At 37.9% G+C, this 17,547-nt stretch overlaps 1 protein-coding gene across 10 annotated transcripts in view; it reads right to left on the bottom strand.

Moving 5' to 3' along the window:
• Window positions 1–16,956, bottom strand: part of TMEM218 (transmembrane protein 218) — a 30,111-nt gene extending 13,155 nt beyond the window's left edge. For 3 of the 10 annotated variants that reach the window (XM_077112554.1, XM_077112552.1, XM_077112551.1), the window contains exon 1: window positions 16,847–16,925. The gene's annotated coding sequence lies outside the window, so the exon portion shown is untranslated. Of the gene's footprint in view, window positions 1–16,836 lie in introns of all 10 variants that reach the window. The other 7 variants (XM_077112553.1, XM_077112550.1, XM_077112546.1 and 4 more) reach the window with 4 other exon arrangements.
• Window positions 16,957–17,547: the final 591 nt, after the last annotated feature.

The raw sequence follows: 17,547 nt of genomic DNA, 5'->3' as shown, positions 1-17,547 counted from the left end.
CAGCAGAAACCATGGAAGCCAGAAGACAGTGGGATGATATATTTAAATTACTAAAAGAGAAAAACTGCCAACCAAGACTCCTATATCCAGCAAAATTGTCCTTCAACAATGAGGGAGAAATTAAAACATTCTCAGACAAAAAGTCACTGAGAGAATTTGTGACCAAGAGACCAGCTCTGCAAGAAATACTAAAGGGAACACTAGAGTCAGATATGAAAAGACAGAAGACAGAGGTATGGAGAAGAGTGTAGAAAGAAGGAAAATCAGATATGATATATATAATACAAAAGGCAAAATGGTAGAGGAAAATATTATCCAAACAGTAATAACACTAAATGTTAATGGACTGAATTCCCCAATCAAAAGGCATAGACTGAGAGAATGGATTAAAAAACAGGATCCTTCTATATGCTGCCTACAGGAAACACAGCTTAGACCCAAAGATAAACATAGGTTGAAAGTGAAAGGTTGGGAAAAGATATTTCATGCAAATAACAACCAGAAAAGAGCAGGAGTAGCTATACTAATATCCAACAAATTAGACTTCAAATGTAAAACAGTTAAAAGAGACAAAGAAGGACACTATCTACTAATAAAAGGAACAATTAAACAAGAAGACATAACAACCATAAATATTTATGCACCGAACCAGAATGCCCCAAAATACGTGAGGAATACCCTGCAAACACTGAAAAGGGAAATAGACACATATACAATAATAGTTGGAGACTTCAATTCCCCACTCTCATCAATGGACAGAACATCTAGACAGAGGATCAATAAAGAAACAGAGAATCTGAATATTACTATAAATGAGCTAGACTTAACAGACATTTATAGGACATTACATCCCACAACAGCAGGATACACCTTTTTCTCAAGTGCTCATGGATCATTCTCAAAGATAGACCATATGCTGGGTCACAAAGCAAGTCTTAACAAATTTAAAAAGACTGAAATCATACACAACACTTTCTCGGATCATAAAGGAATGAAGTTGGAAATCAATAATAGACGGAGTGTCAGAAAATTCACAAACACGTGGAGGCTCAACAACACACTCTTAAACAACGAGTGGGTCAAAGAAGAAATTGCAAGAGAAATTAGTAAATACCTCAAGGCGAATGAAAACGAAAACACAACATATCAAAACCTATGGGACGCAGCAAAGACAGTGCTAAGAGGGAAATTTATTGCCCTAAATGCCTATATCAGAAAAGAAGAAAAGGCAAAAATGCAGGAATTAACTGTCCACTTGGAAGAACTGGAGAAAGAACAGCAAACTAACCCCAAAGCAAGCAAAAGGAAAGAAATAACAAAGATTAGAGCAGAAATAAATGAAATTGAAAGCATGAAAACAATAGAGAAAATCAATAAGACCAGAAGTTGGTTCTATGAGAAAATCAATAAGATTGATGGGCCCTTAGCAAGATTGACAAAAAGAAGAAGAGAGAGGATGCAAATAAATAAGATCAGAAATGGAAGAGGAGACATAACCACTGACCTCACAGAAATAAAGGAGGTAATAACAGGATACTATGAACAACTTTACGCTAATAAATATAACAATTTAGATGAAACGGACGGGTTCCTGGAAAGACATGAACAACCAACTTTGACTCAAGAAGAAATAGATGACCTCAACAAACCAATCACAAGTAAAGAAATTGAATCAGTCATTCAAAAGCTTCCCAAAAAGAAAAGTCCAGGACCAGATGGCTTCACATGTGAATTTTATCAAACATTCCAGAAAGAATTAGTACCAACTCTCCTCAAACGCTTCAAAAAAATCGAAGTGGAGGGAAAGCTACCTAATTCATTCTATGACGCCAACATCACCCTCATACCAAAACCAAGCAAAGATATTACAAAAAAAGAAAACTACAGACCAATCTCTCTAATGAATATAGATGCAAAAATCCTCAACAAAATTCTAGCAAATCGAATCCAGCAATACATTAAAAGAATTATACATCATGACCAAGTAGGATTCATCCCAGGTATGCAAGGATGGTTCAACATAAGAAAATCAATTAATGTAATACACCATATCAACAAATCAAAGCAGAAAAATCACATGATCATCTCAATTGATGCAGAGAAGGCATTTGACAAGATTCAACATCCTTTCCTGTTGAAAACACTTCAAAAGATAGGAATACAAGGGAACTTCCTTAAAATGATAGAGGGAATATATGAAAAACCCACAGCTAATATCATCCTCAATGGGGAAAAATTGAAAACTTTCCCCCTAAGATCAGGAACAAGACAAGGATGTCCATTATCACCACTATTATTCAACATCATGTTGGAGGTTCTAGCCAGAGCAATTAGACAAGAAAAAGAAATACAAGGCATCAAAATTGGAAAGGAAGAAGTAAAACTATCACTGTTTGCAGACGATATGATACTATACGTCGAAAACCCGGAAAAATCCACAACAAAACTACTAGAGCTAATAAATGAGTACAGCAAAGTAGCAGGTTATAAGATCAACACTCAAAAATCTGTAGCATTTCTATACACTAGTAAAGAACAAGCTGAGGGGGAAATCAAGAAACGAATCCCATTTACAATTGCAACTAAAAGAATAAAATACCTAGGAATAAATTTAACTAAAGAGACAAAAAACCTATATAAAGAAAACTACAAAAAACTGTTAAAAGAAATCACAGAAGACCTAAATAGATGGAAGGGCATACCGTGTTCATGGATTGGAAGACTAAATATAGTTAAGATGTCAATCCTACCTAAATTGATTTACAGATTCAATGCAATATCAATCAAAATCCCAACAACTTATTTTTCAGAAATAGAAAAACCAATAAGCAAATTTATCTGGAAGGGCAGGGTGCCCCAAATTGCTAAAAGTATCTTGAGGAAAATAAACGAAGCTGGAGGTCTCACGCTGCCAGACTTTAAGGCACATTATGAAGCCACAGTGGTCAAAACAGCATGTATTGGCATAAAGATAGATATATCGACCAATGGAATCGAATAGAGTGCTCAGATACAGACCATCTCATCTATGGACATTTGATCTTTGATAAGGCAGTCAAGCCAACTCACCTGGGACAGAACAGTCTCTTCAATAATTGGTGCCTAGAGAACTGGATATCCATATGCAAAAGAATGAAAGAAGACCCATATCTCACACCCTATACAAAAGTTAACTCAAAATGGATCAAAGATCTAAACATTAGGTCTAAGACCATAAAACAGTTAGAGGAAAATGTAGGGAGATATCTTATGAAACTTACAATTGGAGGCGGTTTTATGGACCTTAAACCTAAAGCAAGAACACTGAAGAAAGAAAGAAATAAATGGGAGCTTCTCAAAATTAAACACTTTTTTTTTTATTAATTAAAAAAAGAATTAACAAAACAATTAGAAATCATTCCAATCTACATGTACAATCAGTAATTCTTAATAACATCACATAGTTGCATATTCATCATTTCTTAGTACATTTGCATCGATTTAGAAAAAGAAATAAAAAGACAACAGAATAAGAATTAAAACAATAATAGAAAGAAAAAAAAACAAAAAAAACAAAAACAAAAAACCTATACCTCACATGCAGCTTCATTCAGTGTTTTAACATAATTGCATTACAATTGGGTAGTATTGTGCTGTCCATTTCTGAGTTTTTATATCCAGTCCCGTTGTACAGTCTGTATCCCTTCATCTCCAATTATCCCTTCTCTTTTTTTTTTTTTTTTCAATTAACGGAAAAAAAGAAATTAACCCAACATTTAGAGATCATACCATTCTACACATGCAATCATTAATTCTTAACATCATCACATAGATGCATGATCATCATTTCTTAGTACATTTGCATTGGTTTAGAAGAACTAGCAACATAACCGAAAAAGATATAGAATGTTAATATAGAGAAAAAAATAAAAGTAAGAATAGTAAAATCAAAACAAAACAAAACAAAACAAAACAAAAACCTATAGCTCAGATGCAGCTTCATTCAGTGTTTTAACATGATTACTTTACAATTAGGTATTATTGTGCTGTCCATTTTTGAGTTTTTGTATCTAGTCCTGTTGCACAGTCTGTATCCCTTCAGCTCCAATTACCCATTGTCTTACCCTGTTTCTAACTCCTGCTGAACTCTGTTACCAATGACATATTTCAAGTTTATTCTCAAATGTCCGTTCACATCAGTGGGACCATACAGTATTTGTCCTTTAGTTTTTGGCTGGATTCACTCAGCATAATATTCTCTAGGTCCATCCATGTTATTACATGGTTCATAAGTTTATCTTGTCTTAAAGCTGCATAATATTCCATCGTATGTATATACCACAGTTTGTTTAGCCACTCTTCTGTTGATGGAGATTTTGGCTGTTTCCATCTCTTTGCAATTGTAAATAATGCTGCTATAAACATTGGTGTGCAAATGTCCGTTTGTGTCTTTGCCCTTAAGTCCTCTGAGTAGATACCTAGCAATGGTATTGCTGGGTCGTATGGCAATTCTATATTCAGCTTTTTGAGGAACCGCCAAACTGCCTTCCACAGTGGTTGCACCCTTTGACATTCCCACCAACAGTGGATAAGTGTGCCTCTTTCTCCGCATCCTCTCCAGCACTTGTCATTTTCTGTTTTGTTGATAATGGCCATTCTGGTGGGTGTGAGATGATATCTCATTGTGGTTTTGATTTGCATTTCTCTAATGGCCAGGGACATTGAGCATCTCTTCATGTGCCTCTTGGCCATCCGTATTTCCTCTTCTGAGAGGTGTCTGTTCAAGTCTTTTTCCCATTTTGTAATTGGGTTGGCTGTCTTTTTGTTGTTGAGATGAACAATCTCTTTATAAATTCTGGATACTAGACCTTTATCTGATATATCATTTCCAAATATTGTCTCCCATTGTGAAGGCTGTCTTTCTACTTTCTTGATGAAGTTCTTTGATGCACAAAAGTGTTTAATTTTGAGGAGTTCCCATTTATTTATTTCCTTCTTCAGTGCTCTTGCTTTAGGTTTAAGGTCCATAAAACCGCCTCCAGTTGTAAGATCCATAAGATATCTCCCAACATTTTCCTCTAACTGTTTTATGGTCTTAGACCTAATGTTTAGATCTTTGATCCATTTTGAGTTAACTTTTGTATAGGGTGTGAGAGATGGGTCTTCTTTCATTCTTTTGCATATGGATATCCAGTTCTCTAGGCACCATTTATTGAAGAGACTGCTCTGTCCCAGGTGAGTTGGCTTGACTGCCTTATCAAAGATCAAATGTCCATAGATGAGAGGGTCTATATCTGAGCACTCTATTCGATTCCATTGGTCGATATATCTATCTTTATGCCAATACCATGCTGTTTTGACCACTGTGGCTTCATAATATGCCTTAAAGTCAGGCAGCGCGAGACCTCCAGCTTCGTTTTTTTTCCTCAAGATGTTTTTAGCAATTCGGGGCACCCTGCCCTTCCAGATAAATTTGCTTATTGGTTTTTCTATTTCTGAAAAATAAGTTGTTGGGATTTTGATTGGTATTGCATTGAATCTGTAAATCAATTTAGGTAGGATTGACATCTTAACTATATTTAGTCTTCCAATCCATGAACACGGTATGCCCTTCCATCTATTTAGGTCTTCTGTGATTTCTTTTAGCAGTTTTTTGTAGTTTTCTTTATATAGGTTTTTTGTCTCTTTAGTTAAATTTATTCCTAGGTATTTTATTCTTTTAGTTGCAATTGTAAATGGGATTCGTTTCTTGATTTCCCCCTCAGCTTGTTCATTACTAGTGTATAGAAATGCTACAGATTTTTGAATGTTGATCTTGTAACCTGCTACTTTGCTGTACTCATTTATTAGCTCTAGTAGTTTTGTTGTGGATTTTTCCGGGTTTTCGACGTATAGTATCATATCGTCTGCAAACAGTGATAGTTTTACTTCTTCCTTTCCAATTTTGATGCCTTGTATTTCTTTTTCTTGTCTAATTGCTCTGGCTAGAACCTCCAACACGATGTTGAATAATAGTGGTGATAGTGGACATCCTTGTCTTGTTCCTGATCTTAGGGGGAAAGTTTTCAATTTTTCCCCATTGAGGATGATATTAGCTGTGGGTTTTTCATATATTCCCTCTATCATTTTAAGGAAGTTCCCTTGTATTCCTATCTTTTGAAGTGTTTTCAACAGGAAAGGATGTTGAATCTTGTCGAATGCCTTCTCTGCATCAATTGAGATGATCATGTGATTTTTCTGCTTTGATTTGTTGATATGGTGTATTACATTAATTGATTTTCTTATGTTGAACCATCCTTGCATACCTGGGATGAATCCTACTTGGTCATGATGTATAATTCTTTTAATGTGTTGTTGGATACGATTTGCTAGAATTTTATTGAGGATTTTTGCATCTGTATTCATTAGAGAGATTGGTCTGTAGTTTTCTTTTTTTGTAATATCTTTGCCTGGTTTTGGTATGAGGGTGATGTTGGCTTCATAGAATGAATTAGGTAGCTTTCCCTCCACTTCGATTTTTTTGAAGAGTTTGAAGAGAATTGGTACTAATTCTTTCTGGAACATTTGGTAGAATTCACATGTGAAGCCATCTGGTCCTGGACTTTTCTTTTTAGGAAGCTTTTGAATGACTAATTCAATTTCTTTACTTGTGATTGGTTTGTTGAGGTCATCTATGTCTTCTTGAGTCAAAGTTGGTTGTTCATGTCTTTCCAGGAACCCGTCCATTTCCTCTAAATTGTTGTATTTATTAGCGTAAAGTTGTTCATAGTATCCTGTTATTACCTCCTTTATTTCTGTGAGGTCAGTAGTTATGTCTCCTCTTCCATTTCTGATCTTATTTATTTGCATCCTCTCTCTTCTTCTTTTTGTCAATCTTGCTAAGGGCCCATCAATCTTATTGATTTTCTCATAGAACCAACTTCTGGCCTTATTGATTTTCTCTATTGTTTTCATGTTTTCAATTTCATTTATTTGTGCTCTAATCTTTGTTATTTCTTTCCTTTTGCTTGCTTTGGGGTTAGCTTGCTGTTCTTTCTCCAGTTCTTCCAAATGGATAGTTAATTCCTGAATTTTTGCCTTTTCTTCTTTTCTGATATAGGCATTTAGAGCAATAAATTTCCCTCTTAGCACTGCCTTTGCTGCGTCCCATAAGTTTTGATATGTTGTGTTTTCGTTTTCATTCGCCTCGAGGTATTTGCTAATTTCTCTTGCAATTTCTTCTTTGACCCAGTCGTTGTTTAGGAGTGTGTTGTTGAGCCTCCACGTATTTGTGAATTTTCTGGCACTCTGCCTATTATTGATTTCCAACATCATTCCTTTATGGTCCGAGAAAGTGTTGTGTAAGATTTCAATCTTTTTAAATTTGTTGAGACTTGCTTTGTGACCCAGCATATGGTCTATCTTTGAGAATGATCCATGAGCACTTGAGAAAAAGGTGTATCCTGCTGTTGTGGGATGTAATGTCCTATAAATGTCTATTAAGTCTAGTTCATTTATAGTAATATTCAGATTCTCTATTTCTTTGTTGATCCTCTGTCTAGATGTTCTGTCCCTTGATGAGAGTGGTGAGTTGAAGACTCCAACTATTATGGTATATGAGTCTATTTCTCTTTTCAGTGTTTGCAGTATATTCCTCACGTATTTTGGGGCATTCTGATTCGGTGCGTAAATATTTATGATTGTTATGTCTTCTTGTTTAATTGTTCCTTTTATTAGTATATAGTGTCCTTCTTTGTCTCTTTTAACTGTTTTACATTTGAAGTCTAATTTGTTGGATATTAGTATAGCTACTCCTGCTCTTTTCTGGTTGTTATTTGCATGAAATATCTTTTCCCAACCTTTCACTTTCAACCTATGTTTATCTTTGGGTCTAAGATGTGTTTCCTGTAGACAGCATATCGAAGGATCCTGTTTTTTAATCCATTCTGCCAATCTATGTCTTTTGATTGGGGAATTCAGTCCATTGACATTTAGTGTTATTACTGTTTGGATAATATTTTCCTCTAACATTTTGCCTTTTATATTATATATATCATATCTGATTTTCCTTCTTTCTACACTCTTTTCCATATCTCTCTCTTCTGTCTTTTTGTATCTGACTCTAGTGCTCCCTTTAGTATTTCTTGCAGAGCTGGTCTCTTGGTCACAAATTCTTTCAGTGACTTTTTGTCTGAGAATGTTTTAATTTCTCCCTCATTTTTGAAGGATAATTTTGCTGGATATAGGAGTCTTGGTTGGCAGTTTTTCTCTTTTAGTATTTTAAATATATCATCCCCCTGTCTTCTAGCTTCCATGGTTTCTGCTGAGAAATCTACACATAGTCTTATTGGGTTTCCCTTGTATGTAATGGATTGTTTTTCTCTTGCTGCTTTTAAGATCTTCTCTTTCTCTTTGACCTCTGACATTCTAACTAGTAAGTGTCTTGGAGAACGCCTATTTGTGTCTAATCTCTTTGGGGTGCGCTGCACTTCTTGGATCTGTAATTTTAGGTCTTTCATAAGAGTTGGGAAATTTTCAGTGATAATTTCTTCCATTAGTTTTTCTCCTCCTTTTCCCTTCTCTTCTCCTTCTGGGACACCCACAACACGTATATTTGTGCGGTTCATATTGTCCTTGAGTTCCCTGATACCCTGTTCAAATTTTTCCATTCTTTTCCCTATAGTTTCTGTTTCTTTTTGGAATTCAGATGTTCCATCCTCCAAATCACTAATTCTATCTTCTGTCTCTTTAAATCTATCATTGTAGCTATCCATTATTTTTTCTATGTTTGCTACTTTATCCTTCACTTCCATAAGTTCTGCGATTTGTTTTTTCAGTTTTTCTATTTCTTCTTTATGTTCAGCCCATGTCCTCTTCATGTCCTCCCTCAATTTATCGATTTCATTTTTGAAGAGGTTTTCCATTTCTGTTCGTATATTCAGCATTAGTTGTCTCAGCTCTTGTGTCTCATTTGAGCTATTGGTTTGTTCCTTTGACTGAGCCATATTCTCAATCTTTTGAGCGTGGACAGTTATCTTCTGCTGCTGGTGTCTGGGCATTTATTCAGATTTCTCTTGGTGTTGGACCCAGCAAGGTTGTAATATTTTTCTGTGAAATCTCTGGGTTCTGTTTTTCTTATCCTGCCCAGTAGGTGGCGCTCGTGGCACACGTTTGTCTGCAGGTCCCACCAGTAAAAGGTGCTGTGGGACCTTAAACTTTGGAAAACTCTCGCCGTCCTGGGGGTTCGCTAGCCGAAGCGGCTTGAGCCGGCCCGGGGTCCGAACGCAGGGAGGGTGTCCAAACGCAGGGAGGGTTGCTGGTCGCCGCAGCCAGGGAAAGAGCCCGTCCGAATTTCCTAGTCGGCCCTGGGCAACAAGCGTGGCGGGAGGGCGCCAGCGGCAGCGGCCCGCCCGAGAGAGTGCACGTTCCCCGGGAGTCACGGGGTCACCGTTCTCCGCGGCCTGGGGGTTTCCGATCCAATTCTCTCAGTTGGTCCGGGGGCTGCGCGTGGTGTGGGCGCCAGTCGCCTTGGTTTCAGGGGACCACCTCTCCAATTCTCCCAGCCGGCCCGGGAAGGGGGAAGGGAGTAACTCCGGTCGCTTGCCACCCCGCCCGGTAAGGCCCGCGCGCCTCGGCGATCTCACCCGAGCTGCTTCTCTCAGCCAGCCAGCCGTTCCAGGATGGGGTATGCTGTCTTTTTTATCTCTGTTGTGGCTTTGGGCGCTTTCTGTATCGTTTCTACTCCCCTAGTAGGTGTCCTGGAGAAGAAACTAAGATCCGCGCGTCTTACTAAGCCGCCATCTTCCAGGAAGTCCCCTCAAAATTAAACACTTTTGTGCATCAAAGAACTTCATCAAAAAAGTAGAAAGACAGCCTACACAATGGGAGACAATATTTGGAAACGACATATCAGATAAAGGTCTAGTATCCAGAATTTATAAAGAGATTGTCCAACTCAACAACAAAAAGACAGCCAACCCAATTACAAAATGGGAAAAAGACTTGAACAGACACCTATCAGAAGAGGAAATACAAATGGCCAAAAGGCACATGAAGAGATGCTCAATGTCCCTGGCCATTAGAGAAATGCAAATCAAAACCACAATGAGATATCATCTCACACCCACCAGAATGGCCATTATCAACAAAACAGAAAATGACAAGTGCTGGAGAGGATGCGGAGAAAGAGGCACACGTATCCACTGTTGGTGGGAATGTCAAATGGTGCAACCACTGGGGAAGGCAGTTTGGCGGTTCCTCAAAAAGCTGAATATAGAATTGCCATACGACCCAGCAATACCATTGCTAGGTATCTACTCAGAGGACTTAAGGGCAAAGACACAAACGGACATTTGCACACCAATGTATATAGCAGCGTTATTTACAATTGCAAAGAGATGGAAACAGCCAAAATGTCCATCAACAGACGAGTGGCTAAACAAACTGTGGTATATACATACGATGGAATATTATGCAGCTTTAAGACAGAATAAACTTATGAAGCATGTAATAACATGGATGGACCTAGAGAACATTATGCTGAGTGAGTCTAGTCAAAAACTAAAGGAGAAATACTGTATGGTCCCACTGATGTGAACCAACATTCGAGAATAAACTTGGAATATGTCATTGGTAACAGAGACCAGCAGGAGTTAGAAACAGGGTAAGACAATGGGTAATTGGAGCTGAAGGGATACAGACTGTGCAACAGGACTAGATTCAAAAACTCAAAAATGGACAGCACAATAATACCTAATTGTAAAGTAATCATGTTAAAACACTGAATGAAGCTGCATCTGAGCTATAGGTTTTTTTGTTTGTTTGTCTGTTTGTTTGTTTGTGTCTTTTTTTTTACTATTATTATTATTTTTATTTTTTCTCTATATTAACATTCTATATCTTTTTCTGTTGTTTTGCTAGTTCTTTTCCTAAATCGATGCAAATGTACTAAGAAATGATGATCATGCATCTATGTGATGATGTTAAGAATTACTGATTGCATATGTAGAATGGAATGATTTCTAAATGTTGTGTTAATTTCTTTTTTTTCTTTAATTAATAAAAAAATGTACTTGGAAATTTATTGCTTTTTTTGTATATATGTTGTATTTCACAATTTAAAAAATGTTAAATTTCCATTCAGTCTTCTTATAGAGGACAGCAATAAAACAGCAGAGGCAAGAAGATACCTTCAAAGCTACTATATATAATAGATTTCCTATGAGCTAATAGGAAATGGCAAAATACAATGGAATATCTTCAAACCGCGGAGAAAAATAAACACCTAATCAGAGTTTTATACCCAGTAAACTGTCATTCAAAAGTGAATACAAAATAAAGACGTCTTCAGACATATGAAGACAAATGGAATTTGCCTCTCTTAGATCTTTAGTGAAAGAGCTCCTCACAGACATACTTCAGCAAGAAGGAAAATGAACCAAGAAAGAAGGCATGAAATTTAAGGAGGAAAGGTGTAAAAATCACTGAGAAATGCTGATAGTAAAATTTTCTATAACAATAATAATGACAATTTTTGAGGGGTTAAAACTAGGAAAACTAATAGTAGTCAACAGTTATATGGAAAACGGAAAAAGACAGTTCAGAGTTAGAGCATTCTATCGAGACTGTTTTGTTCTGGAGGAAGTAAAAGTTATTGAGAACTTGTAGACTCTGTGAAGTTAAATATACTTGTTTAAAAAACATATAGGTAAACACCAAATAAAAGAAATAGAAGGAATAACTTCCACCGTATAGTAGAGTGGGAAAAAAATGAGGAAAACAGAAGGCAGGAGGGAAAGGAAACAAAAAAAGGAAGGAAAACAGAAATTACAAAATAGGATTGTAAAAATAAACCCAAGTATGGTTGCATGACAACGTGAATGTAATGCCAATGAATTATACACTTTAAAATGGTAAGAATAGCAAATAGTATGTTATGTATGTTACTATAATAAAAATTGTTGTAAAGTAACAATTACCATAAATGCAAATACACTATACTAGACTATTAAAAGAGATACTCATATTGAATTTTTTTAAAAAAAAATGCTCTTTACAAAAGCTACACCAAACACACAATGAAAAAGGCTGAAAATACAGACTGAAAAAGGCATACAAAATAAAAACTAACAAAATTAAAAATTAGCCAAACAAAATAAAGCATAAACTGGTAAAGCAATATTAATATCAATCAAAATAGAATTTAATGCTTTGAAAATTACTAATAGGGATAAACATTCACAAAAAAGTAACAATGTGTCAAAAATATAGAACTTGAAACTAATATGAGCCCAACCACAGAGCTTCAAAATACATTAAGCCACAATTATTAACTCACTACTAGAAATGGACAAATCCACAATCTTAGCAGGTGATTTTAATACAGCTTCCAGAAGATTGTAGATAAAAATTAAGAATAGGCACATAAAAAAGAAGATATCCAAATGGCCAATAAATATGTGAAAAGCTACTCAATTAATCTTTGAAATCTGAATTATGGTCACCTTTGGGTGAAGCAGTGATTGGAGGGGGCATGGAGGTAAGTTTGAGAATATCATGTTTTTTGGTTTGGGTGTTATTACGTGAGTCTGTTCATTTTGCTAAACTGTATCTAGCTATACACTTACAACTTGTACAATTTTCTGCCTGCATGTTACACTTCACTAAAAGGATTACTTCTCTAAAAAAGTCTTGAGACACACCAGCAACTACAAATGTAAACCTCATTTGGGTTCTGATTCAAACCAACCAATTATAAAAACTAGGGAAAGGCAGGTCATGGTGGCTCAGCAAGCAGAGTTCTTCCCTACCATGCCAGAGACCCGAGTTTGAGTCCCAGTGCCTGCCCATGCAAAAAAAAAAATTAATTAATTAATTAATTAATAAAAAATAATAATAATAAATTGAAACTAGGGAAATTAGAATGCTATCTGCATATGTGGTATGAGGGAATTATTGTGGGCTTTTTTTTAGCGAAAAAATGTTTCTTTAAAAATGTGACAGTATTTTGGTTATATTTTGTAAATTATTATATATATATGCATACTCACAAAATACATACTGATGTATATAGATAAAAGAATGGTGTCTAGGAACTTCATTTATTGGGGGAGAGATGATGAAGGGAGCTAACATGAAACAAGAATCGCCCATGAGTTAACTGCTGAATCAGGGTGAGGGGTACATGGGTGTTTGTCATGCTGTTTCCTAAACTTTGAATAAATCAGAAACTTTCCATAATAAAGTGATGTGTGTTTGTGTCTAATAACTAGAATAAATACAATGAGCTGTATGCAATTTTTATAAAGAAAATGATAAACCTTTATTCAAAGATGTAAAAAAAAAAAGATTCGCATAGAGAAAAACCCCATATTCCTGGATAGGATGGCTCCATACTGAAAAATTTCCATCATTCTTAAATTAATCTATAAATTCAATGAGATCCGAACCAAAATCTCAAAATAATTTCTTACAGAACTTTAAAACAGATCCTAAATTCATATGGAAGAGCAAAACCACAAGAACAGCCAAAGCAATTTTGAGAACTAGGATGGAAACTTGCCTTTCTTGTTACAGAGCCACATCATAAAACCAAAGTAATTAAAACTGTGAAAAGGGCACAAAGACAAATAGACCAGAGGAGAATAGAGAACCCAGAAATAGATCCATGCGTGCATGAGACCCACATAAACGACACAGTGGTTTTATAATTCAGTGGATTAAGGAATTCGTAGATGGTATTGGGACAAGTGGTTAGCCAACTGGAAAATAATAAAACTAAACCTCTATGTTGTGCTGCAATTATGGATGGAAAGTAATTTATAATAAAATAACATATGTTTAATATACAAATGTTCAGGCTGACTAGTCCAGAATACATAATGAAGTACAGTAGTCAGATGCTCGCAGCTAAACTTAGAATCACCACGAACGAAGAAACTACAAATGCAGACTGAGGCAAGTGTGTCGTGCTGGCCAACCCAAATACCACGAGCTGTACTGCCTTCAGTTATGCGATTTTTCTGAGTGGTGAACAACTCTTTAACGTTAAAGTTCCAAACCACAAGTCAGTACAATTCTCCCTTGATTTACATTAGAGTTGCATTACTGGCAACTTTACCATACTAAATGGTGCCCCCAAGTACATTAGGTGTATATGAAAACTGAAGTTAGGTTCTAGCTCAGATCATTATAACCAGGTTTTTTCACCCAAATAAAGTATTCTGCAGGATATTCACAAGTGGTGAGGGACTGCCCCTGCACTGCAGAACATCCAGTATCCATAGGCCCTACTCTGTCAGCCCTACTGATGCCTTCCAATCACATTAACAGCCAAGTACCCCCTCTCAAATTCCAAAGTGCCTCCATGGCACAGCACCACCCCTTTGAGAAACAATGCTCTAGAAAAAGTCTTGCACAAAGAGACGTGTACATGAATGAACATTCAAGCTTTATTCATATTAGCAACATATCAGAAAAAAAACTAAATGGCCACGATAAGGGAATGGATACAATATTACATACTCATAATGGGCCCTTAAAATGAATGAATTTGATTTATGTATTGATATACATACATCTCAAAAACAATGTTGAGTGAAAAAAGTAAACTGCAAAATGAAACCCACTGTATACTACTTGTATTTTTAAAATAACAACAAAAAAACCCCATTCATTAATAATATATATTGCTTATAAGGCACACATATACAGTAAAATTATAAAAACATGGGCGTGAATGATGCTCAATTCTGGGTGAGTATTTCCTCTAGGGAGGAGAGGAAAGTGAGGGGACTGGAGCTGGAAAGGAGAACAAAAGGAACCTGAACTAACTCAGTGATGTTTTATTTCTTTAAAAAAATATTTTTAAACATATGGGCCAAAATATTAATATTTATTAGTCTAGTGGGACATTCTTAATGTTTAACAAGGTAACTGGTGACAGGGCACACAGGAATTGGAATCAGAGACCACAGATGGGTGATTCATTACGGAGACTATTGCACGGGTCTGAATTTAGCAGTGGAAATGGGGAGGAGTGAAGACTTTGAATAGTAGTTACATAGGCAAAATCAGTGGGATTTAGTGCCCTATTTGCCGAGAGGGATATCAAGGGAGAAGGCATCAGAGGTGACTCAGGTTTCTAGCTTGGTTCACTGAGCTGATGGTATTGTCCTTAACAAGAGAACCACTTAAGTTTAATTGCTGCTGTTCTGGAAATTGCACACATCACCAATAAGACAGAACAACTTAAGATCTAATACTAGCTGAAGCTGATGCCATCAGAAATATTGCCCTTCGTTACACCACATGAGCTTAAAAGTTGATGTGACATTGGGTTCCATATATGGTCTGCTTTAAAGTAATGAGATAAATATTCCCAAATTCTGATGAGAATGGACTTCATCATTTTATAACCAAACCATGCATGTTATTACTAAACATCAAAAGAAGGGGGTACATGTAGTATAGAGTGCTGATGCCAGGAAGGAATAAAGGGCTGGTTGTTCTGTCTTGTTAATATCCATACTGGAATAGCTAAATGATTATTACTAAATAAAGTCTAATAAAAAAATAAACACGGTTTTGATTTAATGTCTCAGGCTTTTAAGGACTGATGGTTTAGTCAATCAATGTCAAGAGTTAAGTCCATTTACTTACTGTCTGTGGCATTTAAATGAGGGACTCTGGAGTGGGAATAAAATAATCCACATCTGAACACCCTGTTCAGTAGCTGACAAGGGCAACCCAAGGGCCAATTTCTTTCTGCTGTGCTCATACTGTGAGATCTTTCTGAGGAAATGCAGTTTGTCAAAAACTTCTTGGATATATACACAGTGCATTCTTTCACGGTTGAATTTGCATACCCCTTCAGCTAGCTCAGAGAAAAATCGATGGTGAGGCAAGCATTAAGGTGACTGATCTCTGCACATAAAGAAGACTACTGGAATTAAAAATACACTGCTCACACCACACCGTCCCATGAAAGAGAATACCAGTGGCCTTTATAAGATGACAACCAACCGGCGTAAAGCTGATTCCGTGGAGAGTAACAGGTGGCCGAAGTGCTGCTGCTGGTGGGAGATAGTCACCCCTTTCTCTATTTTCACAAATGACTCCAACCCTTGAAAACAACAGAATCCAGTGCACTATAGGGGTGAATTGCCCTTCTGGAGGTTTTCTCTTCATTTAATTTTATATCTGTTGCAAACCTTTAAAAACAAGTGTGTGTGTGTGGGGGGGGGGACTTTCACACGTTCCCTTTTCTACGTTCAACACTTCAGCATCGATCAAGCTTTGCAATGTTAGGATAATGTCTTTACCTTTGTAATTAAGTAAAAATGCACGGCTGGAAGAGATCGATTGCAAAGCTACCTAAATACCGCGGGGGGTGGCATCATCTCTCAGCACCTGCATGGTCGAGGGTGGGACTCGGGGGGCTGTTCGATCGGAATTCCCATCGCATCCTCGCACCTCTGCCGGCGGCGTGGAGATGTGCAGGTGCCGCCACGACTCGGTCTCCCTGGGTCGGCGGCTCCCGCCCCGGCCCTGATGCTGACCCAGACCCAGGAAGGCATTTCCACCCCGCTCATCTTCATAATGCTCACCGGGTCTAGACAGAGATTAAGGTTTCTGCCACAGGGAATCTGAGTCAGGCACTGACATTTTATTTTTCTACGCGCATGAAAAAGAAAACAGTCCTTCATCCTCGGACTCCAGTTAGCGATATACTGGCGGCCGGGCCTGGAGTCCAGGTCGTCCAGAGGGCGGCCAATGAGGCCCGCGCACAGGCGTCCGCACCGCCACCTTCCGGCCTCCCCAGCCCGGCCTTAGCCCCTCGCCCCTCGCCCCTCCAACGATTCACCCCACTTTCCTCACCTCCGCCTACCTCACTTGGCATCCTTTTTCCCCCCGGCCCTTACTCACACCTCTCAGTCCGGCCAGTTTCAGCCCATGGGCGCATTAGTTTTATTAAGACGAATCACAAGTGGCCTTTCATCCAAGCCACTCAAATTCACTAATCAGCGCCGCTCTTTCAATGTTCAGCTTTTCTCTCATTGGCTTACACTCGCCGCGGCGCCGGGCAACCCTAGGCGTGATAGGCAGGCACGTCGCCCTCCGATTGGTCGGCGCCTTGGGCCCTGGGTATAGTCTCAAGTTCGATTGGGCCGCGGCGGTCCCGGCTCTTCTCCCAAGCCCCACCCAGATGTCAACCTCATCATCCCCTTCATCTGCGCTGGATCATTGGTCTGCGCGGCGCAGAGGGCGAAGCCTCGCGGGCTTACAGGCCGTCAGCCTGGAGATCGGCTTGCTTAGCAGCAAAGCTGAGCTGCTCTGCACCCGTGCCATCTCGAAGTCCTGAATTTTGCACAGCAGTTCAGACATTAGCATCTGTTCGGGAGTTTAATGAACTCCTTCGTTCCCGTCCCACCGGTTTAGGGTGGCCTACGGAATTTGGGGCGCAAGTCAGCTCAGGCCTCGGAGGGAACCGAGTCATAAACACCAGCTGTAAAGCATCGCATTGCGTTTATACTAAGCTCACTTTATTTTATTTACAGTTAGGTTATCCTTACGACGTAGACCGAGACA

Source organism: Tamandua tetradactyla, chromosome 8, assembly GCF_023851605.1.
Source record: "Tamandua tetradactyla isolate mTamTet1 chromosome 8, mTamTet1.pri, whole genome shotgun sequence".
NCBI classification, from domain to species: domain Eukaryota; kingdom Metazoa; phylum Chordata; class Mammalia; order Pilosa; family Myrmecophagidae; genus Tamandua; species Tamandua tetradactyla.
The sequence above is the reverse complement of the archived record's forward strand: the minus strand, read 5'-3'. Positions and strand labels throughout refer to the sequence as shown.